This window comes from Sarcophilus harrisii, chromosome 5 (genome assembly GCF_902635505.1).
Source record: "Sarcophilus harrisii chromosome 5, mSarHar1.11, whole genome shotgun sequence".
Lineage (NCBI taxonomy): Eukaryota > Metazoa > Chordata > Mammalia > Dasyuromorphia > Dasyuridae > Sarcophilus > Sarcophilus harrisii.
Genome location: NC_045430.1, coordinates 166,456,823 through 166,484,169, shown reverse-complemented (window position 1 = coordinate 166,484,169; position 27,347 = coordinate 166,456,823).

The window sequence follows — 27,347 nt, the reverse complement described above, 5'->3', positions numbered from 1 at the left end:
ATGGGGAAAGAAAAAGAAAATTTTGCAAGAAGGCCTGGATAAGGCACATAACTCATTAAAAGATAGAATGGAAAAAGAAAACAACTCACTGAAAAACAGTATTTGTGAATTGGAAAAGGAAAACAACTCCTGGGAAAAGAGAATTTGTGACTTGGAAAAAGAAAATAATTCCTTAAAAAATTGCAAAATGGGAAAAAAAATCCATAGAACAAAACAAGTAATTTAAAAACTCACTTGGACAACTACAAAAAGAAATAAGAAATTAAATGAAGAAAATAATTAATTAAAATCATAACTGAACAAATAGCAATGAATGACTCAATGAGACATCAAGACTCAATTAAGCAAAACCAAAACAAAACAAAACAAAAAAAAAAAAAGAAAAAAATAGAAAAAAAAGTTAAATGCCTACATGTGAAAACAACAAACCTGGATAATAGATCTAGGAGAGATAATCTAAGGATTATTGGGCTCCCAGAAAATCCTTATTAAAAAAAGAGTCTCAGTACTATTTTACAGGAGAGTATTGCAAAATACTCTCAAGTATTTTGAACCAGCCCTGTATTCCTGATATAAATCCTGGTATAAATTCGTCAAAGAGAATTATTCAGATGTCATAGAATCAGAAGGTAAAATAGCCATTGAAAGAATTCATCAATTATCTCCTGAAAAAGATCCCAAAATTAAAACTCCAAGGAATGTTGTAGCTAAATTTCAGAACTTCAGGCAAAGGAAAAATATTACAAGCAGCCAGGGAAAAATCAAATACTGAGGAGCCACAATAAGGATTACTCAAGATCTAAGAGAGTCCAAATTAAAGGATCAAAGGGTCTAGAATCTAATATTCTGAAAGACAAAGGAATTTGGAATGCAGCCATGAATAGATTAACCAACAAAAATGAGCATTTTTCCTCCATGAAGAAGATGAACATTCTTTTTTTAAATTTTTTTTTATAATTATAACTTTTATTGACAGAACCCATGCTAGGGTAATTTATTTTTTACAACATTATTCCTTACACTCACTTCTGTGCCAATTTTTCCCCTCCTTCCCTCCATCACCTGCCCCAGATGGCAAGCAGTCCTATATATGTTGAATATGTCGCAGTATATCCTAGATACAATATATGTGTGCAGAATCAAATAGTTCTCTTGTTGCACAGGGAGAATTGGATTCAGAAGGTAAAAATAACCTGGGAAGAAAAACAAAAATGCAAACAGTTTACATTCATTTCCCAGTGTTCTTTCTTTGGGTGTAGCTGCTTCTGTCCATCCTTGATCAATTGAAACTGAATTAGGTCTCTTTGTCAAAGAAATCCACTTCCATTAGAATACATCTTCATACAGTATCATTGTTGTTGTATATAATGATCTCCTGGTTCTGCTCATTTCACTTAGTATCAGTTCATGTAAGTCTCTCCAAGCCTCTCTGTATTCATCCTGTTGGTCATTTCTTACAGAACAATAATATTCCATAACATTCATATACCACAATTTACCCAACCATTCTCCAATTGATGGGCATCCATTCATTTTCCAATTTCTAGCCACTACAAACAGGGCTGCCACAAACATTTTGGCACATACAGGTCCCTTTCCATTCTTTCAGTATTTCTTTGGGGTATAAGCCCAGTAGTACCACTGCTGGATCAAAGGGTATGCAGTTTGATGACTTTTTGAGCATAATTCCAGATTGCTCTCCAGAATGATTGGATTCATTCACAACTCCACCAACAATGCATCAGTGTCCCAGTTTTCCCACATCCCCTCCAACATTCATCATTATTTTTTTCTGTCATCTTACCCAATCTGACAGGTGTGTAGTGGTATCTCAGAGATGTCTTAATTTGCATTTCTCTGGTCAAGAGTGATTTGGAGCACTTTTTCATTTGAGTGGAAATAGTCTCAATTTCATCATCTGAAAATTGTCTGTTCATATCCTTTGACAATTTATCAATTGGAGAATGGCTTGGTTTCTTATAAATTAGAATCAATTTTCTATATATTTTAGAAATGAGGCCTTTATCAGAACCTTTAACTGTGAAAATGTTTTTGCCAGTTTGTTCCTTCCCTTCTAATCTTGTTTGCATTAGTTTTTGTTTGTACAAAATATTTTAATTTGATATAATAAAAATTTTCTATTTTGTAATCAATAATGGTCTCTATTTCATCTTTGGTCACAAATTTCTTCCTCCTCCACAGGTCTGAGAGATAAACTATCCTATGTTCCTTTAATTTATTTATAATCTTGTTCTTTATGCCTAAATCATGAACCCATTTTGATCTTATCTTGGTATATGGTGTTAAGTGTGGGTCCATGCCTAATTTGTGGCATACTAATTTCCAGTTATCCCAGCAGTTTTTGTCAAATAATGAGTTCTTATCCCAAAAGTTAGGATCTTTGGATTTGTCAAACACTAGATTGCTATAGTTGATTATTTTGTCTTGTGAACCTAACTTATTGAACTGATCAACTAATCTTTTCCTTACTCAATACCAAATGGTTTTGGTGACTGCTGCTTTATAATATAGTTGTAGATCAGGTACAGCTAGGCCACCTTCATTTGATTTTTTTTTCATTAATTCCCTTGAGATTCTCGACCTTTTGTTGTTCCTTATGAATTTTGTTGTTATTTTTTCTAGATAATTAAAATATTTTTGGGGAGTCTGATTGGTATAGCATTAAATAAATAGATTAGTTTATGGAGTAGTCTCATCTTTAATATATTTGCTCGGCCTATCCAAGAACATTTAATATTTTTCAAATTATTTAAATCTGACTTTATTTGTGTGGAAAGTTTTTTTGTAATTTTGCTCATATAATTCCTGACTTTCCTTTGGTAGATAGATTCCCAAATATTTTATGCTATCGACAATTATTTTAAATGGAATGTCTCTTTGTATCTCTTGCTGTTGGATTTTATTGGTGATATATAAAATATGTGGAGGATTTATGGAGATTTATTTTATAATCTGCCACTTTGCTAAAGTTATGAATTATTTCTAATAGCTTTTTAGTAGAATCTCTGGGGTTCTCTAAGTATAGCATCATATCATCTGCAAAGAGTGATAATTAGGTTTCCTCATTACCTACTCTGATTCCTTTAATCTCTTTCTCGACTCTTATTGCCAAGGCTATTGTTTCTAATACAATATTGAATAATAATGGTGATAGTGGGCAACCTTGCTTCACTCCATATCTTACTGGGAAAGGTTCCAGTTTTTCCCTATTGCATATGATGCTTACTGACGATTTTAAATATATGCTCCTGACTATTTTAAGAAAAAGTCCATTTATTCCTATACTCTCAAGTGTTTTTATTAGGAATGGATGTTGAATTTTATCAAATGCTTTTTTTTGCATCTATTGAGATGATTATATGGTTTTTGTTAGTTTGGTTATTGATATAGTCAATTATGCTAATAGTTTTCCTGATAATGAACCAGCCCTGTATTCCTGTTATAAATCCTACTTGGTCATAGTGTATTATCCTGGGGATGATTTTCTGTAATCTTTTTGCTAATATTTTATTTAAGATTTTGGCATCAATGTTCATTAGGGAGACTGGTCTATAATTATCTTTCTCCATTTTCAATCTACCTGGTTTAGGCATCAGTACTATGTCTGTGTCATAAAAGGAATTTGGTAGGACTCCTTCAATCCCTATTTTTTTTCAAATAATTTATATAGCCTTGGAGTTAATTGTTCTTTAAATATTTGGTAGATTCACATGTAAATTCATATGGTCCTAGAGATTTTTTTCTTAGGGAGTTGGTTAGGGAGCCAAGATGGCGGAGAAGGCACATGCAACTTTCTAAGCTTCTCTCATTCTCCTCATAACCAACTATTTAATTCAGTCTCAAAAATAGCTCTTCACTGCTGGAATTCATGAAGATTAGAAGCACTACAATTTACCAGCTGAAGTCAATCTGGAAGATCGTCAGGAAAGGTTTGTCCTGAGGGGCCAGAAACAGACTAGCTCAGGCAGCCATAGACTAGCATCCTGAGCAGACCAGGGGCGGGATTGATCTCTGTGGCTAGAGAAGTTATAGAGACGACTCTGCTATAGGCTAACTGCTCTGCCTTGATTACAAAGCAGTAAACTGGCAGAGAAATTAAAGCCTAAAATAGACGGTACTCTAAAAAAATGCCAGAATCTAACAAGATCTGGCTGTAACCACTAGAATCCAGAAGTGACTCAGGCAGACTGTAAGACAGCTCTGCAGACACATCCTGCAGTTTGGGACTTTTGTGGGGGCAGTTATAAATTTTCAGGGCAGGGGGGCACAGCCTGGGCAGCTTCTAATTTGCACAGTGGGGGGCTCGGCCTGGAGCAATACAACTTCCTCAGCAGACTGTGCTTCCTGGGGCAGACACACTTCCAGTCCCTTTAAGTCCATTTACTACTCAACTGCTAATACCCACAGTCCAATGTCAGGATTTGGCTTGGGGTAGTGAAACTCTCACTGCTCAGTGTCTAGCCCCAGGGAAGTTGTTATCTCACACAGTGGGGTTCTTTGCAGGGAACTTTTACTAGGAAAAAAATTTTACAAGCAGCCAGAAAAAAACAACTTAAATACCAAGATGCCACATTAAGGATCACCCAAGATCTGGCTGCCTCTACATTAAAGAATAGAAGGGATTGGAATCTGATATTTCGAAAGGCAAAAGAACTTTGAATGCAGCCAAGAATAAACTACCGAGCTAAGCTGAGCATTTTCTTCCAGGGAAGAAGATGGACATTTAATGAAACAAATGAATTCCATTTGTTTTGAAGGGAAAAAAAAAAAAAAAAAAAAAAAAACAGAACTAAACAAAAAATTTGATCTCCAACCATAGGACTCAAGAGATAATAAAAGGTAAAAGGAACTCTTGAGAACTGTATTTCTGTTGTTGATATACAAAAAGACTAGACATATAATTTGATTTTACTGATATAATATAAAAAAGGGAAGAAGATATGGAAAAGGTATAATGTCAGAAAAGGGGGAAAGGGAGATAAAAAGAGGGAAACCACACCCCACGAAAAGGAAAAGGAAACATCATATCTGAGAAAATTTAGAGAGGGGGGAGGAACATTGTGTGAATCTTACTCTCATCAGAGTTGGCTTAAAGAGAAAATAATTGACATAATTGTTTTAGAGAAAATCCTCTCTCACTTCATTAAAAAGGGGGAGAGGAAAAGGGAAAAGAAAAAGAGTAATAAGGGAAAAATACAAGAAAGCGAAAGAGATCCAAAGGGGGAGAGGGAGGGATTCTAAAGAGGGTGAGCATCATGATACAAGTGGGACACATAAGTTTAAAAAAGGGAAAGATGGTTGGGGGGCAAGAAAAAGAAAAACATAATCTGGGGATATTACGATGTCAGGAAATACAGAACTAGTAATTTTAACCATAAATGTGAATGTGATGAACTCTCCCATAAAGAGGAGGCAGATAGCAGACTGCATCAAAAGCTAGAACCCTACAATATGTTGTTTACAGGAAACACATTTAAAGCAGGGAGATAGATACAGAGTAAAGGTAAAAGGCTGGAGCAAAACCTATTATGCTTCACGTGAAGTCAAAAAAGCAGGGGTAGCCATGCTTATCTCAGATCAAGCAAAAGCAAAACTTGATCTAATTAAAAGATAAGGAAGGAAACTATATCTTGCTAAAGGGTAGCATAGACAACGAAGCAATATCAATACTAAACATATGCACCAAGTAGTATAGCATCTAACTTCCTAAAAGAGAAGTTAAGAGAGTTGCAAGAAGAAATAGACAGCAAAACTATAATAGTGGGAGATCTCAACCTTGAACTCTCAGAATTAGGCAAATCAAACCACAAAACAAATAAGAAAGAAATTAAAGAGGTGAATATAATATTAGAAAAAAATAAATATGGTAGATCTTTGGAGAAAACTGAATGGAGACAGAAAGGAATATCCTTTCTTCTCAACAGTTCATGGAACCTATTCAAAAATTGACCATCTATTAGGACATAAAGACCACAAAATTAAATGCAAGAAGGAAGAAATAGTAAATGCTTGCTTTTCAGATCATGATGCAATAAAAACTACATTCAACAAAAAGTTAGCAGTAAATAGACTAAAAAGTAATTGAAAACTAAACAATCTTATCTTAAAGAATGATTGGGTGAAACAGCAAATTATACATACAATTAATAATTTCACTCAAGATAATGACAACAATGAGACATCATACCAAAATTTGTGGGATGCAGCCAAAGCAGTAATAAGAAGAAATTTTATATCCTTAGAGGCTTACTTGAATAAAATAGAGGAAGAGAAGATCAATGAATTGGGCTTGCAACTAAAAAAAACTAAAAAAAACAAAAATTAAAAACCCCAAATCAAATACTAAATTTGAAATTCTAAAATTAAATGGAGAAATTAATAATATTGAAAGTAAAAAAAAAACTATTGAACTAATAAATAAAACTAAGAATTGGTTCTATGAAAAAACCAATAAAATAGATAAGCCTTTGGTAAATCTGATTAGAAAAAGGAGGGAGGAAAATGAAATTAGTAGTCTTAAAAATGAAAAGGGAGAACTTTCCAGCAATGAAGAAGAAATTAGAGAAATTATAAGGAGTTACTTTGCCCAACTTTATGCCAATAAATTTGATAACCTAAGTGAAATGGATGACTTCCTCCAAAAATATAGACTTCCCAGATTAACAGAGGAGGAAGTAAATTGCTTGAATAGTCCCATTTCAGAAAAAGCAATAGAACAAGCTATTAATCAACTCCCTAAGAAGAAATCCCCAGGACCAGATGGATTTACATGTGAATTTTACCAAACATTTAAAGAACAATTGGCCCTGATGCTATATAACTTATTTGATAAAATAGGGAATGAAGGAGTCCTACCAAATTCCTTTTATGACACAGACATGGTAGTAATACCTAAACCAGGTAGGTTGAAAACAGAGAAAGAAAATTATAGACCAATCTCCCTAATGAATATTGATGCTAAAATTTTATGTAAGATATTAGCAAAAAGATTACAGAAAATCATCCCCAGGATAATACACCATGATCAAGTAGGATTTATATCAGGAAGGCAGGGCTGGTTCAATATCAGGAAAACTATCAGTATAATTGGCCATTTAATTACCAAATTAACAAAAACAATATGATCATCTCAATAGATGCAGAAAAAGCATTTCATAAAGTCCAATATCAATTCCTATTAAAAACACTTGAAAGTATAGGAATAAATGGACCTCTCCTTGAAATGATCAGCAGCATCTATTTAAAACCATCAGTAAGCATCATGTGTAATGGGGACAAACTGCAACCATTCCCAATAAGATCAGGAGTGAAACAAGGTTGCCCACTATCACTGTTACTATTCAACATTGTATTAGAAATGCTAGCTTTGGCAATAAGAGTTGAGAAAAAGATTACAGGAATTAGTGTAGGAAATGAGGAAATTAAATCATCACTCTTTGCTGATGATATGATGGTATACTTAGAGAACCCAAAAGATTCTACTAAAAAGCTATTAGGAATAATCCACAACTGAAGCAAAATTGTAGGATACAAAATAAATCCACATAAATCATCAGCATTTTTTACATCACTAACAAAATCCAACAGCAAGATTTAGAAAGAGAAATTCCATTGAAAATAACTGTCGATATTATAAAATATTTGCCAAGGCAAAGTCAGAAACTATTTGAACAAAACTATAAAACTCTTTCCACACAAATAATGTTAGATTTCAACAATTGGAAAAAAGTATTAAGTTCTCTTGGATAGATGGAGCAAATATAATAAAGATGACAATACCACTTAAATTAATCTATTTATTTAGTGCTATACCAATCAGACACCCAAGAAACTATTTTAATGACTAAAAGAAATTACAACAAAATTCTTCTGGAAGAAGAAAAGGTCAAGAATTTGAAGGGAACTAATAAAAAAACACAGTCAAATGAAGGTGGTCTAGCTGTACCTTATCTAAAACTATATTATAAAGTAGTGTTCACCAAAACCATTTGCTGTTGACTAAGAAATAGACTAGTTGATCAGTGGAATAAGTTAGGTTTACAGGACATCAATAACTATAGCAATCCACTGTTTGACAAACCCAAAGAGCCCAGCTTTGGGGATAAGAATTCACTGTTTGACAAAACTGCTGGGAAAATTGGAAATTAGTATGACAGAAAGGAGGCCTTGACTCACACTTAACACCATACTCCAAAATAAGGTCAAAATGGGTTCATGATCTAGGCATTAAGAATTAGATTATAAATAAATTAGAAGAACTTTGGATACTTTACCTCTCAGACTTGTGGAGGAGGAAAGAATTTGTGACCAAAGAACTAGAGATCATTATTGATCACAAAATAGAAAATTTTGATTATATAAAATTAAATTAAAAAGTTTTTACACAAACAAAACGAATGCAGACAAGATTAGAAGGGGAGCAATAAACTGGGAAAACATTTCTTACAGTCAAAGGTTCTGATAAAGTCCTTATTTCCTAAATATATAGATAATTGAATCTAATTTAAAGGAAATCAAGCCATTTTGCAATTGATAGATGGTCAAAAATATGAATAGACAATTTTTAGATGAAGAAATACAAATTATTTCTAGTCATATGAAAAGGTACTCCAATCACTATTGATAAGGGAAATGCAAATTAAGACAACTCTGAGGTACCATTACAGACATCTTAGATTGGCTAGATGAGAAGAAAAAATAACGATGAATATTGCAGGGGTAGTAGGAAAACTGGGCCACTGATACTTTGTTGGTAGAACTGTGAATGAACTCAAAAATTCTGGCAAGCAGTTTGGAACTATGCTCAAAAAGTTATAAAATTGTGCATACCCTTTGATCTAGTAGTGTTCCTACTGGCCTTATATCCCAAAGAGATCTTAAAGAAAGGAAAGGGATCCATATGTGCAAAAATGTTTGTGGTAGCCCTTTTTATAGTGGCTAGAAACTGAAAATTGAATGGGTGCCCATCAATTGGAGAATGGCTGAATAAATTGTAGTATATGAATATTATGGAATTTTATTGTTATGTAAAAAATGACTAGCAGGATGATTTCAGTGAGGCCTGGAAGACTTATATGAACTGATGCTACATGAAATGAGTAGAACCAGGAGAGCATTATACACTTCATCAATAATAGTATATGATGATCAATTTTGCACAAGGCTCTCTTCAACAATGAGATGATCCAAATTAGTTCCAATTGTCCAGTAATCAAGAGAACTAGCCCAGTGAATGAACTATGGGAAATTATTATCGACCATAACATAAAATTTCCACTCTTATTGTTATTGTCTGTTTGCATTCTTATTTTCCTTCTCAAATTATTTTTACCTTCTTTCTAAATCCAATTTTTCTTGTGCAGTAAGATAATTGTATAAACATGTGTAAATAGGTTTTGTAAGGGTCAATGTTAAAAAATAGCCATGCATATGTTTTGTAAATAAAAAATTATAATTAAAAAAAGAAAGATGAGCAAGGTAACATCATATTTTATGACATTAAATCATTATAAATGTATCATTTCCTAAAACAGAATCATTGCATATTAAAATAGTTAAATTTCTAAAGGGAAATTGGAAAGGGAAACTGAAAGAGACTCTTACATGAAGAAGGTAGAAAAATAATAGTATGCTTTATTACTTCACTCAAAATATAATAAGCCAAATAAATTATTTAAAGAAGTAATATTTAAGTTATCTGATTCATTTATTTATTAAATTTGTGATAACATTACAAAGAAAGTATTATACACTTTTCTTATTTATGGAATGGTTATATATAGCAACAACGGTTTTGATAATAAAGAAGGAAATTAATCTAGATGGGATATATGAGTACATCATTGGGGACATACTGTTAAAAACACAAACACAAAATTAAGAAATTCAATATGGAAAATTTTAGTGACAATTTTTATGATCATTAAAATATTTCAGGTTAACAGAAATGCAGATGGCACAGAACTAATGCCAAAATAAAAATAAAAATTAAAATTGTATTTAAAATTTAGAAATAAGGATATATGGAATTAAAGAAATTTTAAAAGACAGACTGATACGTTTTACATTGTAACATGAAGATTGAGCCAAAATATCATATTTGAAGAAACTATACAAATAAATTCATAAAAATATTTAAAACAGAAAGCAAAATATATATTATGTACTATCAGACTTATACCCTAATTCAATTCAACTCAAAACTTGACTTCAAATATCAGATTCCACAATTCAAGTATCAGTTACTAATGAGAGGCAAAGGATAAGCAAAAAGATTTTCAAAAATATCTAATAACATTCATACTAAGTATACTTAAAAAGTTAAAAAAAATACTGACCAGAATATTATATGATGAAAAACAAGGAAAAATAAATTTAAATCCTAAATTTTTTATCATATGAAGGAAGAATATTCTTTAATAAGAAAAAAAGTCTTTAATACACCATAAATGTTTCCACAGCTTTCTTCAGAAAACAAACAAATCCAGATCTTAGAATGACTTTTGACAAGCAAAATAAACACAAAGCAGAATTTACTAGGATTTTTAAAATTACTTTAAAATAAGGTATGTTAAGTCATAGTCTTTTACATTCTTTAAAAAACAATAGATTAGAAAGATATTTACATATCACATTCTAGCTAAGAAATGAAAGGTAAAACCAACAAAATACAAAAGTCTGGAATAGATGATAAAAGTACAGACATGGTTGAGAAATAGTTTCACAGAGGAGAGAATTAAGATATAATGTGGAGCATCAAAATGTACCTAAAAGGTAAGAGGTAGAAGAGTAAATGATGATGATTTTTATCTTTTTATTTAAACATCACCAGAATTTTCCCAGTATTTTTCTCTCTCTTCCTCATATACACCTCTGGCATATGACAAATAAGTAAATAAACATAGATAAAATCAGTAAAATTGATGACTAAATAAAAACTGAGCCATGTATCACACTAGTAGACTTCTGATCTTTGCCAAGGAGAGCATTGCTGTATCTTTTCATATTCCTTCTTTGGAAGTGCTTTTACAAATTTATTATGCTTCTGCAAATTTTTAAATGAGTTGAAAATTTTTCTTAGTGCATATTTGAAAAGTTGTTGCCATTGAGATAAGGAAACTGTTTTATATTTTAAATGAGAGGGTCTAATGGAATAGTTGATGGACAAGACATCTTAGAAAAGGAAGACAAGTTAAGGTGCTACTTCTGACACATACTTTCCATATGATCCTAGTGTATTTAACCTCTTAGTTTTATGGGTAACACTCTATTCTTATAAATAATAAATTCAGGACTGCCCTGACTTGGTAAAAATTTCCTCACAATGAGCTCCATATAACAATATAATTATTTACATCCTTGCCAGTATTAAAATTTTATATGTCAAATAACTTGTTTGATAAAGTACATAAAATAAAAATTTGCAAATCCAACAAAAGGAATTAAATAGCAATGTATTCACAGTAGAATTTCATGCTATACTAATGAAACTGGACACACAATAGAAAAATGACATAAATAAAGTTAGTCAATAAATAAACACTTATTAAACACTTACAAAGTACCAAGCTTTATTCGATGTGCTGGTTATAAGAAAAACAGTGTTCCTGACCTCAAGGAGCCACATTCTAAATTTATTATATATATACATACTTTACCTACTGTAAAGAAGGTATTGAATACAAAATTGAATACAAAAAGTATCCAATATTAACAATAATACAGATATAAATCTCAGTATATAAACTTTTTATAACATATAATCAAAGACCAAGTCTTAAAACAAATAAAAATAAAATTAAAATAATTGAGATACTATATCAAAAGTGTTTTACAAATTTTAATGTGCAAATGGTAGTTATTGTTTCTGTTACATTTTAAACTTAATGGCTGTACTTAATACAATGTCAAGAGAAAATTTTTAATTTTTGACCACATATTCAAACTCAAAACAACAACAGAGCAAGAGGCCATAAAATTAGATAGTCAACAATATAGTACTTACAAAAGAGCAAAATTAAGGCATTTTTTAATTTCAAGGATACTTGATAGAAATAAATCTATTAAATGGACAAATAAACAAAAAGGAAAACGAGAGGAAAACAACATACAATGATCTGTTTTGAAGAAACCATTAAGATTGATACATGTTACTTATTCTGATTAGAATAGAATGAAGGCATGAAAAGGCAAATATCCAAATTTAAAAATTAGAAGATAAACAGGATGGTGAAAAAAAACAACAAATGAATGTAAATAGTGAAAATTGTAAGAAACTCTTATACCCTAGGAATACAATGACAAAACTAAAAATGAACAATTACTAAAGGGATGCCAACAAAACAAACAACAAATTAACACAATAGAAAATAAATCATATTACCTATACAGTCTGAGAAAGAGAAATTCAGTAAACATAATTAAATTTCACTAAAGTAGAACACATTCTCTGCTGCATTCTCCCCTCCAAAACCCAAGCATGGAGAAATATTAAGGATTAATATTTTTGCAAATCAATTAGTTAAATATTGGGAATCTTGACATCAAATAATATTCTAGTCATGCATAGAAGATGCCACTTTAATTACTGAAATTCCCTCATATTTCTGTCATAGCCATAATAAAAGTGTCTTTATAGAAATATCATTTATATTTCATAAGTTGATCTCCTAATTCTTAATATATTATACATAGTGTTTATATTAGTAAAATGAGATAAAATGTGGAAATATAATAAAGTTTGTATGTTGATCCTCATATTTATTTGGAATAATTGTTATACATTGTATATCTCTTTTTAACTATTTTTTTATTATTGCTTCTTTTTTTAGTGCTATAAAATGCAAATGATTTAGTAGTTTATATGATGGTATGCTAACAAATGTTTAATATACATATGTTGGGGTTGAGGAGGATGTACTCATTACACAATTTTAAATTAAATGTGCACAAAAAAAAAACAATTCTTAAGTCTAGATATTCAACAAAACAATAAGTCAAGCCATGATTTCTGAGTTTTCTTTATGTGGCTTTCTGAAGTCAGAGCTGATTCCTGCACACACTTGTTTTTACTTTACACTTTGCATTGCATTTCTATCTTTATCAATTGTTTGTAATTGATAGTTCTTTCAAGATAAAAGTAGAGTACACACATTGGTAAGTCCTACCAAACAAACAAAACAAAACAAAACAAAAGAACAACAAAATGGAAAAAAAAAACAACTGTGATTAATAATGACTTATATACATATCTATTGTCCAAAAACCAAACCAAGTTATGAGCATTTTATATTCATGGAAAATTTTAGAATAATTACTTATGAATTTGGAGTCTTGTTATTTCTTTGTGGGATTATTAATGAATGGCCTTCTATTCTTATTTTCCATTTTTGTTATATCCCCAAATTTCTTACCAAATACTTTTACATTTTAATTTATTTTGCATTAATTTAGTTTTCTGTTTCTATTTTGTTGTTGTTGTGGTTGAGGGAATTGGAGTTAAGTGAATCGCTCAGGGTGACATAGGTAGGAAATGTTATGTTTCTGAGGCTGGATTTGAATTCAGATCTTTCTGACTTCAGAGCTGGTACTCTATCCACTGCACCACCTAGTTGTCTTCTTTGGTTTCTAATTTAGAAATTTGAGTTCTCTCTATATTTTAGGAATTTAATCTGCTGATTCAAAGCCATATTTTAATGTTGTCTTTTTTAAGGAAGAATTCTTAATTTCAGTTACTTTTATTACACTTTTATTTTCCATTTTTTACATAAATTTCCATCCTCTAATTGGTATCTCTTCTTTGGTTTTCCCTTTAGTAAAATTATTTATCTTCAATTTTTAAATATGGCAAATTCAACTTAAAGGACTTGAGCTTTCTTACACTGAGAGACAAATGTTTTGTTTTCATTCTATAAAATGTTGTGGGTAGTATTAATATTTTCCTCCTTATAGTAAATTAATATTATTTGTACAATGTATTCCTTATTCTAAGAATGATGGCTTAATTAAAGGTAAAGTAAATTACCTAACATCACATAGATGACCACTTCACCTTGGGATTTTAATCCAGGGATTCTAGTCCACAACTTTGTGCTGACCACCTCTTAGGACCAATATCAATTCTAAGTATACTGATATACATCAATAATACTTATAAAATGTCAGAATGCAGAGAGAGAAAAATGCCTAGGAAAGAACTTTATGGAACATTCATAATGAATGTGATATTGTTAATTAGCTAGTGGGGGGGAAAAAACTTAAAAGGAAAAGAGCAGAAAGGTAAGAGACAAACCAAAAGCAAATAGAGTCAAGAAAATTCATAGAGGAAAAAGTTTGAAAGTTAGATTTCATTACCAGAATGGATCTATTTCTTCCTCCATATGATCATGTTTCCAATAATATGACCTATTTGGTGGTTCCCTAAATTTCCATTTCTTTTCTTCAGGCTAAGGTGATCCATTCTATTAATTATCTATCTTAAAAACACATGCTTTTTTTTTCTTTCTAAGGTGAGTAGATTTGTGGAATCTTTCTCTGTCCTTCCTGCAATTTCTTTGAAAGCACAGGTTGTAAAGTTATATGTGCAGGTATTATATTTTAATGTTATAAAATAATTTAATTATTTATTATTATTAATATCAATATAATATATAATAATCATTTCTAAGAATATAATAATGTGTGGAATACTTATAATTTCAACGTTGTTCGTCTACCTTTACTGTATACCAGACACTCTGCTCTTGTGGTTCCAGAAATATATAGCATAAAAAGTGGCCACACCCAGTAAACTGTCTCTGTCTTGGCAAATGGGCTAAAGTATGTTGAAAATAATTGATGGGCATCAGATCTTGTGGGGAGAGAGAATGAATATACCTCAAGCATGTAATGATCTCCCCTGGAAGAATGAGTGGATGAGAACATTTTTTCCCAACAGCCATGAAGGTGGCTGAAGCAGGCACTGTGTATTGCTTAGAGATTAATCAGATATCAAAGATACAAAGTCATCCATTGCATGTCAGGCCACTACCAGTTGTCTTGAATTTTGTATTGTCACTGAGTTTCACTGACTCAGGAAGAGAGAACAGACATTGATTACTTTATGCCACTCTAACTCATTTAAATCAATGTCATACACAAGTGGAAATATTTGTAATATCAATGTTCCTCTTTAAAAATGAAGAACAAAAACAATAACAACATTTTCCCTAGATGTCATGGAGTTTGGACTAATAAGGACCAAATCACACATTCATTTCAGCTAGTTTTCATTTGATGTTGCCTCAGTATTTAAGATTTATGTGAATACCAGAACACCCTACTTCAAAATATGGTTCATGATAAATAGAACACAAAGCCATTGCTGATTATATTAGTCCTACAAAATACTGATACTAGCAAACTGAATGGCTTTATTTAACTGAAAATTTATGCCAAATAAATATAATCCTTCCAAGAATAAGATGTGAATATGTTCACATTCCTCTTTCTTTTGAGGACAAATGAAGAAAAAGAACTTTGGTCAAGATTAATGACCATCTGATACTCTCATCCCCAGAAAATGCTTCATGCTTTATGCATTATTGATTAATTGGTCAGGCAATAGAATAAAGATACCTCATATATCACCTGAAGGCCTGGATGCTTCACAATAGATTATTAATCATTTTCTCCTGATTTATATAAGAAAAATCCAGCAAATGGATCCAGCAGGATTTATAAATCTTATGTATTCATAGCATTGTAGCTGCTAATAACCATCTAAATTACCCAAACTGGGGGGCGGAGCCAAGATAGTGGAGAGGACACGCATTTCTTTCTGGCCTTCTCTCACAACTTTCAAACTAATTCATAAATCCAGCCTCTGAATTATCTCTGGACAGTAGAATTCATGAATATTGGGAGGATCTTAAATAAATAGTTGGAAGAAAAAATGGGGAAAGGAAATGAAAACTTTGCAAGAGGGTTTGGGAAATGCCTATAACTGATTAAAAGATAGATCTGATAAAATGGAAAAAAGAAAACAACTCCCAGAAAAACAGAATTTGTGAAACAGAAATAAAAAATAACTTCTTAAAAAAACAGAATTTGTGAAATGGGAAAAAAATCCATAGAACAAAACAATTCATTCAAAAACTCAGTTGGATAAAGACAAAAAGAAGTTAAAAAGTGAGTGAAACAATTCACTAAAAATCAGAACTGAACTAATGGAAATGAATGACTTAACGAGACATCAAGAACCAGTCAAACAAAACAAAGAAAAAAGAAAAAAAGAAAACATGTAAAATATCTAATTGGGAAAACAACTGACCTGGAAAATAAGTCTAAGAGAGACAGTTTAAGTATTATTGGACCTTCAGAAAACCATGATTAAAAAAAAAGAGTCTAGACAGTATTTTTCAGGAAATCATCAAAGAGAACTGCCCAGGTATCACAGATTCAGAAGATAAAATAGTCATTGAAAGAATTCACTGAACACCTTCTGAATAAAACTCCAAGGAATATTGTGGCTAAATTTGAGAACTGTTGGACCAAGGAAAAATATTACAGCAGCCAGAAGAAATAATTTAAATATTGAGAAGCCACAATATGGATTACCCAGGACCTAGCAGCTTCCACTTTAAAGGACTGAAATGCCTGAAATCTGATATTCAAAAAGGCAAAGAAACTTGGAATGCAGCCAAAAATAAAATACCCCACTAAAATGAGCATTTTTCTTCTGGGAAGGAAATGCACATTCAATGACACAGGTGGATTCCATTTATTCCTGAAGAAAAGACCAGAGCTGAACAGAAAATTGGACCTCCACATATAGAAATCAAGATAAACATAAAAAGGTAAAAAGAAAAGAACTCTTGAGAACTGTATCTCTGCTATGGGTATAGATAGAGTGCATGGTTAATATGATTTTATTGTTATAATAATAATTAAAAAAGAAACTAGAGGTGGAGAGGGGGTTGTACTGGAAAAAGGGGAAAATGCAGATACAATGAGGGAAATCACATCTCAGGAAGAAGCAAAGTAAAGGTCTTATGATTGTGGGAAAGAAGGGAGGGGATGAATTTTATTTGAATCTTATTCTCAACAGATTTGGCTCAAAGAGAAAATATTAATCATATTTAGTTCCACTGAAAAACTTCTCTCAACTTATAGAAAACAGAGAGAGGAAAGGGGAAAAGGGAAGGGATAGGTTAAATAGAAGGGGGACAGTATAAGAAAAGGGAAGGGACTCTAAAGAGGGTGGGCTACTTGAAGAAAATAGTGCTCATAAGTAAAATACTCAGGAGTAGGGAAAGGGGAAAAGGAAAGAGAAAAGTATAATTTGAGATTAATAAAATAGCAGGAAATACAGAATTAGTAGTTTTAAATTATACATATAAGTGGAGTGAACTCTCCCTTAATGTGGAAATGGATAGCAGACTGATTTAAAACCCAGAATCCTCCAATATGTTGTTTACAAGAAAGCCATTTTAAGCAGAGTGATACATAAAGAGTAAAAAGGTAAAAGGCTGGAGCAGAATCTATTATGCTTCAGGTGAAGTAAAAAAAAAATCTATCTCAGATCAAGCAAAAGCAAAAATTGATATAATTAAAAGAAATAAGGAAGGAAGCTATATCTCACTAAAGGGTACCATAGATAATGAAGCAATATCAATACTAAACATATGTGCACCGTGTAGTTTGGTACCTAAATTCCTAAAGGAGAAGTTAAGAGAGCTGCAAGAAGAAATAGACAGCAAAATTGTACTAGTGGGGAATCTCAAACTTGCTGTCTCTGAACTAGGTAAATCAAACCACAAGAGAAGAAATAAGTTATATAGATAAATAGAATACTAGAAAAAATAGGCGATAGATCTTTGGAGAAAATTAAATGGAGACATAAAGGAGTCCACTTTCTTCTTGGCAGTTCATGGAACCTATACAATAATTTACCTTATATTAGGATATAAAGATTTCAAAATCAAATGCAGAAAGGCAGAAATAGTAAATGCATTTTTTCAGATCATGATGTAATAAAAATTACATGCAATAAAAGGTCAGGGGAAAATAAACCAAAAAGTAACTGGAAACTAAACAATCTCATCATAAAGAATGAATTGCTGAAACCACAAATATTAGACACAATCAATAATTTCACCCAAGGCAACAACAATAATGAGACAACATACTAAAATTTGTGAGATTCAACGTGGTAATAAGAAAAAAAATATATCTCTAGATGCTTGTTTGGGTATAATAGAGAAAGAGAAGATCAATGAATTGAGATTGAAAAAAAAAAACTAGAAAGAGAGCAAATTAAAACCCCCCAATCAAATACTAAACTTGAAATTATCAAAATAAAAGGAAAGATTAATATAATTGAAAACTAAAAAAAATATTGAATTAATAAATAAAATTAAGAGTTGCTTTTATGAAAAATCCTTTCATAAAATAAATAAACAAATAAATAACAAGATAAATAAACCTTTAGTTAATTTGATTAGAAAAAGGAAAGGAGAAAATCAAAATTTTAGTTTCAAAAATGAAAAGGAAGAACTTTCCACCAATGAAGAGGAAATTAGAGCAAAGTTACTTTAGGAGTTAGGAGTTACTTTGCCCAACTATATGCCAATAAATTTGACAACCTAAGTGAAATGGAGGAATATCTACAAAAACATAGATTACCCAGATTAAAAGAAGAGGAAATAAATTATATAAATCAACCCATTTTAGCAAAAGAAATAAAACAAGCTATTAATCAACTCCCTAAGAAAAAATCCCCAGGGCAAGATGGATTTACATATGAATTCTACCAAAGACTCAAGGAACAATTAGCAGAAGAACTATATAAATTTTGAAAAAAAAATAGACAATGAAGGACTCCTGCCAAATTCAAATTCCTTTTATGACACAGACATGGTACTGATATCTAAACTAGGTTTGGATGAAAACAGAAAGAAAATTATAGACAAATCTCCTTAATGAATATTGGTGCAAAAATCTTGAATAAGATATTAGAAAAGAGATTACAGTAAATCATCCCCAGCATAATACACTATTACCAAGTAGGATTTATACCAGGAATGCAGGGGTGGTTCAATATTATGAATACTCTTTGCATAATTGACTACATCAATAACTAAATTAACAAAAAAAAAATATGTTTATCTCAATTGATGCAGAAAAAGCCTTTGATAAAATCCAAAACCCATTCTTATTATAAATACTATAGAGTTTAGCAATAAATTGACTATTATTTAAAATAGTCAGTAGCATCTATTTAAAATCATCAGCAAGCATCATGTGTAATGGGGATAAACTAGAACTATTCCCAATAAGATCAGGGTTGAAGGAAGTTTGCCCACTATCACTATCACTATTCAATATTGTATTAGAAATGCTAGCTTTGGCAATCAGAGAAGAAAATGAGATTAAAGGAATTAGAATAGGTAATGAGGAAAACAAATTCTCACTCATTTCAGATGATATGATGGTATCCTTTATGTGAGAGTTTATCCCATTCACATTTATGCTTAAAATTACTAATTTTGTATTTCCTGCCATCTAGTTAACTCCAGATTATGCTTTTCTATTCCCTTTCCCCTTACTCCCTTCTCCAGTATCAAACTTATGAGCACCACTTGCCTCATGCAGCCCTTCCTCTTTAGGATCCCTCGCTCCCTCTTAGAGTCCCTCCCCTTTTCTTAAATCTTTCCCTTTCAATTTCCGTATTACCTTCTATTTATCCTATTCTTTCCCTTTTTGCTTTTCCCCTCCCACTTTTTAATGAGGTGGGAGAAGTTTCTCTGTAAACTGAATATGTCTGATGGTTTTCTCTTTGAGCCAGTTCTGAAGAGAGTAAGATTCACACTATGATTACCCCCCTCCCTTCTTTCCTTCACATATAATCAGTTCTCTTTGCCTTTTCATGAGATGTAGTTTCCCTCTTTTTACCTCTACTTTTCCCTTTTTCTAGTACAATTCCCTTTCCACCTCTAGATTCTTTTCATATTATAACAGTAAATCAAATTATACAAGTACTCTTTATGTATACCCATAACAGAAATACAGTTCTCAAGAGTTGTTTTTACCTTTTTATGCTTCTCTTAAGTCTTATATTTGGAGGTTAAATGTTTTGTTTAGCTCTGTTTTTTTATCAGAAATAAATAGAATTCACCTATTTCATTGAATTTCTATCTTCTTACTTGAAAGAAAATACTCAGTTGGTCTGATAGTTCTGGAATTTAACCACAATATTTCTTGGACTTTAGATTTTGGGATCTCTTTCTGCAGGTGATTGATGAATTCTTTCAATGTCTATTTTACCTTCTGATTCTATGACATCTGGGTATTGCTCTTTGATGATTTCCTCAAAAATAGTATCTAGGCTCTTTTTTTTACATTATATATTTCAGGGAGTCCAATAATCCTTAGATTCCTTAGAATCCTTAGATGTCTGGTAAGGTCTTAGACTGGTGGATCCTGCTGCTATTGAAGTCTTAGGGGTCTGACAACTTTCCTATTTAGGAGGTAGAGTCATAGATTTCAAAGTTGATGTGGTGTTCTGGTCTTTCTCTGGCATTGCAATAAAGCACACAGAGGTCTGGTCCCTGGCTGTTTCCTCAGGGATATGATCAGAGACCTGGAACTGGTTTCAGCTTGTTTCCTTGGCCATCTATAGAACTGTCATGTGATTCTTTGCACAAGGTGACAATAATTCACATGAAATCTTGCAGCTGTGGGTTGCCTGCTCATCCATGCTACATTGAGGCATGTTCTGGTCTTGTTCCTGGAGATTCCCTCTTTATCCAGGCATATTTTATCCAAACATGTGGTGGTTCTCAGAACTGGAGTCTGCACATTCCCTTGACTTTGCAGACTTTGTAGAGTCCAGGTGATGACATTTGCTCCACTCACACTGTGAGTCAGGATCTAATGCTGGTTTTCTGAGATTCTTTTCATTATGATATATGCTTTCCTTCTCCTTGAGTGAGATAGTCCTTTTTTGCCAATCTTCCAAATTTCTTCCACTCAACGATTATTTCCTCCAATTCCTTTTCTATTTGTCTTGCATGCTATTTTGTGGTTATTTAGAGGTAAATGTGTAAAGTTATAGTGATTACTAATTACTCTATTATCTTGACTTCTGGAAATCCTTTCCAATCTTTTTGTATTTTATTTCTTATATGCTCTTCCATTCAGTGACCTGGACTTGCTTACTATTCCACACACAAGACATTCTATCTAAACTATAGATACTTTTTCTGGCTATTCCTCTTTCCTGGAAAGCTCTACCTCCCCATCTCTGCCACTTTGGTTCTTTGGTTTCTTTCAATTCTCAACTATATTCTCACATTTTCCTTAAAGACTTTATGAATACATCTTGATATTAGTGATTTTTCTATGTTATTTTCCCTGTATGTAGTTGGTTCATAGATATTAGTTTGCTAGTTTTTTTTTTTTTAAGACTATACCTTCTTGAAAACAGGGGCTGTATTTTACTTTTACTTTTCACTTTATTTTTTTAATTAGCAAAGTGCATGACACAAGATAAATATTAAATGTTGGTTGATTAAGTAAGTTATGTATTCCAGCTATCCAATGTCTTGATATGTGAATTTTATTTTATTCAGGAACAAATACCAAGATAAGCTTATGAAAATTTGTTTCTTTATCTTTGAATTTTATCCTTGGATTAAAATCCATATTGTTTATTTTCATATATATATATATATAATTATATATATTCACACACCACATGTCTGATGGACATACCTTCATCACTTTCTTTCCAGAGTTAATAAAGGAGAATACCTGCAACAGAAAAACCACAAAAATTAAACCCTCACATTATGAATAACTTTGGAATTCTTTTATCAGACTGATAGGTTGAAAAAAAATCTGCAATATTTGTTAATTTGTTAACTACATTTGCAGGTAAGAGACTTGTTTCACACATGTGAATCCACAATTTTCAGACATGCATGCTTATTTAAACAAATATGTATATATGCAATGCATACTATATTTCATATAACAACCCATTAAGTCTTTATTTTAAGATATCCTTATCAGAAAAAATATGAATCTATTGAGGTCAATAGTTTATGTTTCAAAAATGGCGCAGGGCTTTACATCTCTATGTGTTATAGCAAATAATGGCTTCCAGTGGGATAGAATATTCATTCCACTTAAAATGAAAAGTAGCTTTGGTATTTGAGCTTATTTATGCAACTATGAATGTATGAATGTAGATCTGTATTTATAGTTCCCTGGTAATACAAAAAAGGATAATGCTGAGACACAAAATAACTACAAATGACTCAAATAATTTCAAGATGTAAAATAAGAAATAGACTGAGGAACATTAACTATATACTTAGAAATATTACTTTTTTTTTCTTTTTGACCAAAATTAACTATTCAGCTATGACGTTTCATGGAATCATTTTATTTGGTAATGATGTTTTTGGTGCAGACAATTTCTGAGTGATTTTTTTTTCTTCATGTGAAACGTGAAGGAATATTGCCAAATTTACATCCAAGGAGAAAACTGCCAGTAAAGTGAAGTATGGAAGATCAAAATAGAATGAAAGATTCTAGCATAATATATGTGAGTTTGATAGGAAATGTGATAGCCCAAATTGGGGTAGGAAACTAGAATCTAGTCTCTACCAAACTGTAGCAGTTATTATTTCTGAGTGTTAGTTTTCTTATAAATGACACATGAAAATGTTTAAGTGTATTAATTTTTAATTTTTAAAATGCATTTTGACTTTTTTTTTGTTTTTTACATGAAAAGGGAAAAAGTCAACACATCTGATTTATAAATTGAAAAAGCCCCAAAAGATATGCAATAGGTAAGAGGTATGGACACCTGAACAAAGGGTTGCATTGAAATTATCCTCTCATTTCTCTTCATTTGAGTCCCATTTGACTTTTATAATTTTGTTACATTTGCTTTTGATTTTTTGTGTATAGGTCTTTTCACTTACATTATTCTAGTTATTGTGGCTTATTATCTTAATTCACTTTGCAGCAGTTCACTCCATGTTTCTACATATTCGTCACAGATATCATCTCTTTTTTTAAATAGCTTTTTATTGCCAGAACCTATGCCAGGGTAATTTTTTACATTATCCCTTGCACTCACTTCTGTTCCTATTTTTCCTCTCCCTCCCTCCACCCCTTCCCCGAGATGGCAAGCAGTTCTATACATGTTAAAGAGGTTACAGTATATCTTAGATACAATATATGTGTGCAGAACTGAACAGTTCTCTTGCTGCTCAGGGAGAATTGGATTCAAAAGATATAAATAACCCGGGAGGAAAAATAAAAATGTAAGCAGTTGACATTCATTTCTTAGTGTTTTTTCTTTAGGTGTAGCTGCTTCTGTCCATCCTTGATCAACAGAAACTGAGTTAGATCTTCTCTTTGTCAAAGAAATCCACTTCCATGAGAATACATCCTTATATAGTATCATTGTTGAGGTATATAATGATCTCCTGGTTCTGCTCATTTCACTCAGCATCAGTTCATATACATCTCACCAATCCTCTCTGTATTCATCCAGCTGGTCATTTCTTCCACCTCTGAAAAATAGAAATGATAAAAGCACCTACCCCCAAGGATTATTGAGGATAAAATTAATTTTTAATTATCAAATCTCAAAATGCTTAATAAATTATATAAATATCATCATTTTATGATCTTTGTTGTCATTGCTATCAGCAGTAGAATCTTTACAAGTTAATTTGATATTATTCACCCTTTTGCACTCTGTGATAAAACTAGACAAGCTTGTCTTCCATTTTTATGGCACTCCACATACTGACTCTAGGCCTTTGCAGTCTTCACTAACATTTGGAATGTTTTTCATCTCTATCTTTCCCTCATAAAGTCTTCCTGAGAAACGTTGTTAAGGAACAATTGTAAGTCTTTTACTGTAATTTTCAACTGATAGGCCTTTGTGGGGAATGAGCTAGCTCCCTGGAGGGCTTCAAGGTCAGCCAGAGTCAAGACAAATTAAAGTCCTTGGTCTTTAGGGAGAGAAGTGAAGGAGGTAGGCAAACTGCCAAGAGGTTTGTCAAAGATCTCTCCTTGATTCTGGAGTCTTGAGTCACTAGCCTCTCTCCTTGTCCTTTCTCCAAGTCATTCTGGCCTCTCTTCCTCCACCCTCTAATCCTTGCCTCTAATTATCTTAACACCAAACATTCAGCAAGCACTAATGGTGAGAGAAGAACCATTTATCCAAATATATGCTAATAGAGTGATTAGCCTTAAGTGCTCAGTTGTTGATTCAACCAAATCTTTTTCAGTTTCCGCCCTCTATAAGCCTTTTCTCCCAATTTGTATCTCTATATTTTATCATTTATATATTTATCATATATATATATATGTATATATATATGCATTTAGATAGATACACATATGTGTTATATATGTATTTATATACATATATACATTATTAAAAACTTTATCTAGTTTATATTTTATGTGTACTGATAATCTTCCTTATTAGAACATAAATTTACTGAGATTTTTTTTCTTTATTTTTTGTACCTATATTTCTAGGGCCTAGCAGTGTCTAGAGCACAATAAGCATTTCATGAATATTTTTGATTGGTTGATTCATTTCTTTAAACATATATGGCTATAGTTTTGTGTTATTGAATGTATTATTTTATATGTGGCCTTTTTGGATTAAGGTGTCTTTTGTGAGCAGCACATGGTACTCTTTTGGGATAATATGAAGTTTATTTTAGATATTTAGATATTTTAGATAAAGGTCTCATTTCTAAAATATATAGAGAATTTATTCAAATTTATAAGATTATAGCCATTCTCCAATTGATAAATAATCAAACCTATGAACAATTTTCAGAATGAAGACACTAATACATTGTTGGTGGAATTGTGAGTGAATCCAGCCATTCTGGTGAGAAATTTGGGACTATGCTCAAAAAGTTATCAAACAGTCCAAGTCCTTTGATCCAGCAGTGTTTCTACTGGGACTATATCCCGAATAGGTCTCAAAGAAGGAAAAAGTACCCACCTGTGCAAAAATGTTTGTTATAGCCCTTTTTTTAGTAGCAAGAATTTGCAAACTGAGGGGATCCCCATCATTTGGAGAATGGCTGAATTAGTTATGGTATATGAATGTTATGGAATAGTATATTCTATATTCTATAAGAAATGATTAGCAGGATGATTATAGAAAGACCTGGAGAGGGGGGCAGAGCCAAGATGGCGGAGAAGACACACAGGACTTTCTAAGCTCTTCTCTTACCCTCTTTATCAATATTATATCGAGCCTCAAAAATAGTCTTGACTGCTACAATTCGTAAAGATAAGAAGTAGAACAACTCACCGGCTGAAGAAAATCTGCAGTCTCGCCAAAAAAGGTTGGTTCCGGGGCCAGGGGGGAGATCGGCGCAGACGGGGAGAGAAATTAGGTTCCGAGGAGAGTCTCAAACCGAGGGTGAAGGCACAGATCTCAGCACAAGCCCACAGCCCCAACCCGCAGTACGGGGCTTTTCCTTGGGGCAGTTGTGATCCTGCACAGCAAGAGGACGCAGCCCGGGTTAGCCTCCAATCTGCGCAGTGGGGGGCTCGGCTTGGGGCCATAGAGCTTTTCCAGGGCCGATTTGCATCAGGCAGAGACGCTGGGCAGAGTTTGCGGTGGTCTGCGGTCTGTGGTCTGCGGTCAGCTGCTAATACTCACAGTCCCACAAGAGGCTCCGGCCTGGGGCAGTGACACTTTCACCCCTTAGTCTCTAGCCCAGGGCAATCGCTAACCCACTCAGCTCTACTAAGCAGTTTGATAGCTAGGCCAATGCTGAATCCACTTCCTGTTGGGGGAAGGGAAAACTCTCACTCAGAGCACTCCCATACCTTGGAGCCGGAAATCGGTTTACATCTTTCCCTGCTCTGCAGAGGAAGCTGGTAACCCCCTTGCCTAGGAGACCTACCCTAAAGGCTTTAAAACATGAATAAAAAGATGAAAAGAACGATCGACAGCTTCTATGCAGAAAAAGAGCAGGTCAGCAAACATGAAGAGACCTCAAACAGCAAAAATGCATCAGACTGTCCTCCTTTACATGATGCTCTCATAGAAGAGACCATTAAAAGTCTCAAAAGAGAGTTAGAAGATAAATGGGGAAAGGAAAGAGAAGCCTTACAAGAGAGCAACAACTTCCTGAAATACGAATTGGAAAAAGTAAAAAAATCTCAGGAAAGTAAGAATTGTGAATTGGAAAAAATAAAGAATTCACTAGAAAGTAGGATTTGTGAATTGGAAAAGACAAAAGAACTCGCAAGAAAGTAGGATCCGTGAATTGGAAAAGACAAAGAACACGCAAGAAAGTAGGATCTGTGAATTGGAAAAAGAAAAATAATTCACTAAAAAAAAAATTAGTGAAATGGAAAAAAATTCCACAGACCAAAACAATACATTCAAAAACTCAATTGGACATATACAGAAAGAAGTAAAAAAAGCTAATGAAGAAAGACCTGGAGAGATTTACATGAACTGATGCTAAATGAAATGAGCAGAATCAGGACATCATTGTACACAGCAAGAAGAATATTATATGATAATGAATTCTGATGGAGGTGGCTCTTTCCAACAATTGAGGCTAGTTCCAATGATCTTGAGATAAAAAGAACCACCTGTACCCAGAGAGAGGACTATCAGAACTGAGTATGGATCACAACAAAGCATTTTCACTCTTTTCTTTTTGTTGTTATTCACTTGTATTTTGTTTTCTTAATTGTTTTCTTTCCTTTTTGATCTGGATTTTCTTGTGCAAAAAGATAATTGTATAAATCTGTTTACATATATAGGATTTAACATCTATTTTAACATGTATAATATACATTGTATTACTTGCCATCTAGTGGATGGGGTGGGGGAAAGGGAAGGAAAATTTGGAACATAAGTTTGTGCATGGGTCAATGTTGAAAAATTATCCATCCATATATTAGGATCATAAAAAATTTTTCAAAAAATAAATTTCCAGGCTTTCTAGATCTCCCCAACAATAAGGAAAAATAGTACATTAGGGTATAATGTGTAACTGTAAAAATAAGGAAGAATTGGATCAGAACAGTGGTAGTCCTGGTACAAACAAAGTTGAGCCAATGAAAATTAATAGGATGGAAGTTTGCCCTATGTGAAGTCTAAACACCTTCAAAGTAGTTCTCAAGCATAAAGCCCTTGGGTTAGTTAGGTTGGTGTGTTGCCTTTGCCGCAGCCACAGGAATTTTCATCTCCAAGACATTGAGGCAGTCTAGTATCTGAGCAGGGAAAGGTTGAGGGATCCCAGCTATGCTGCTGAGACATGGTC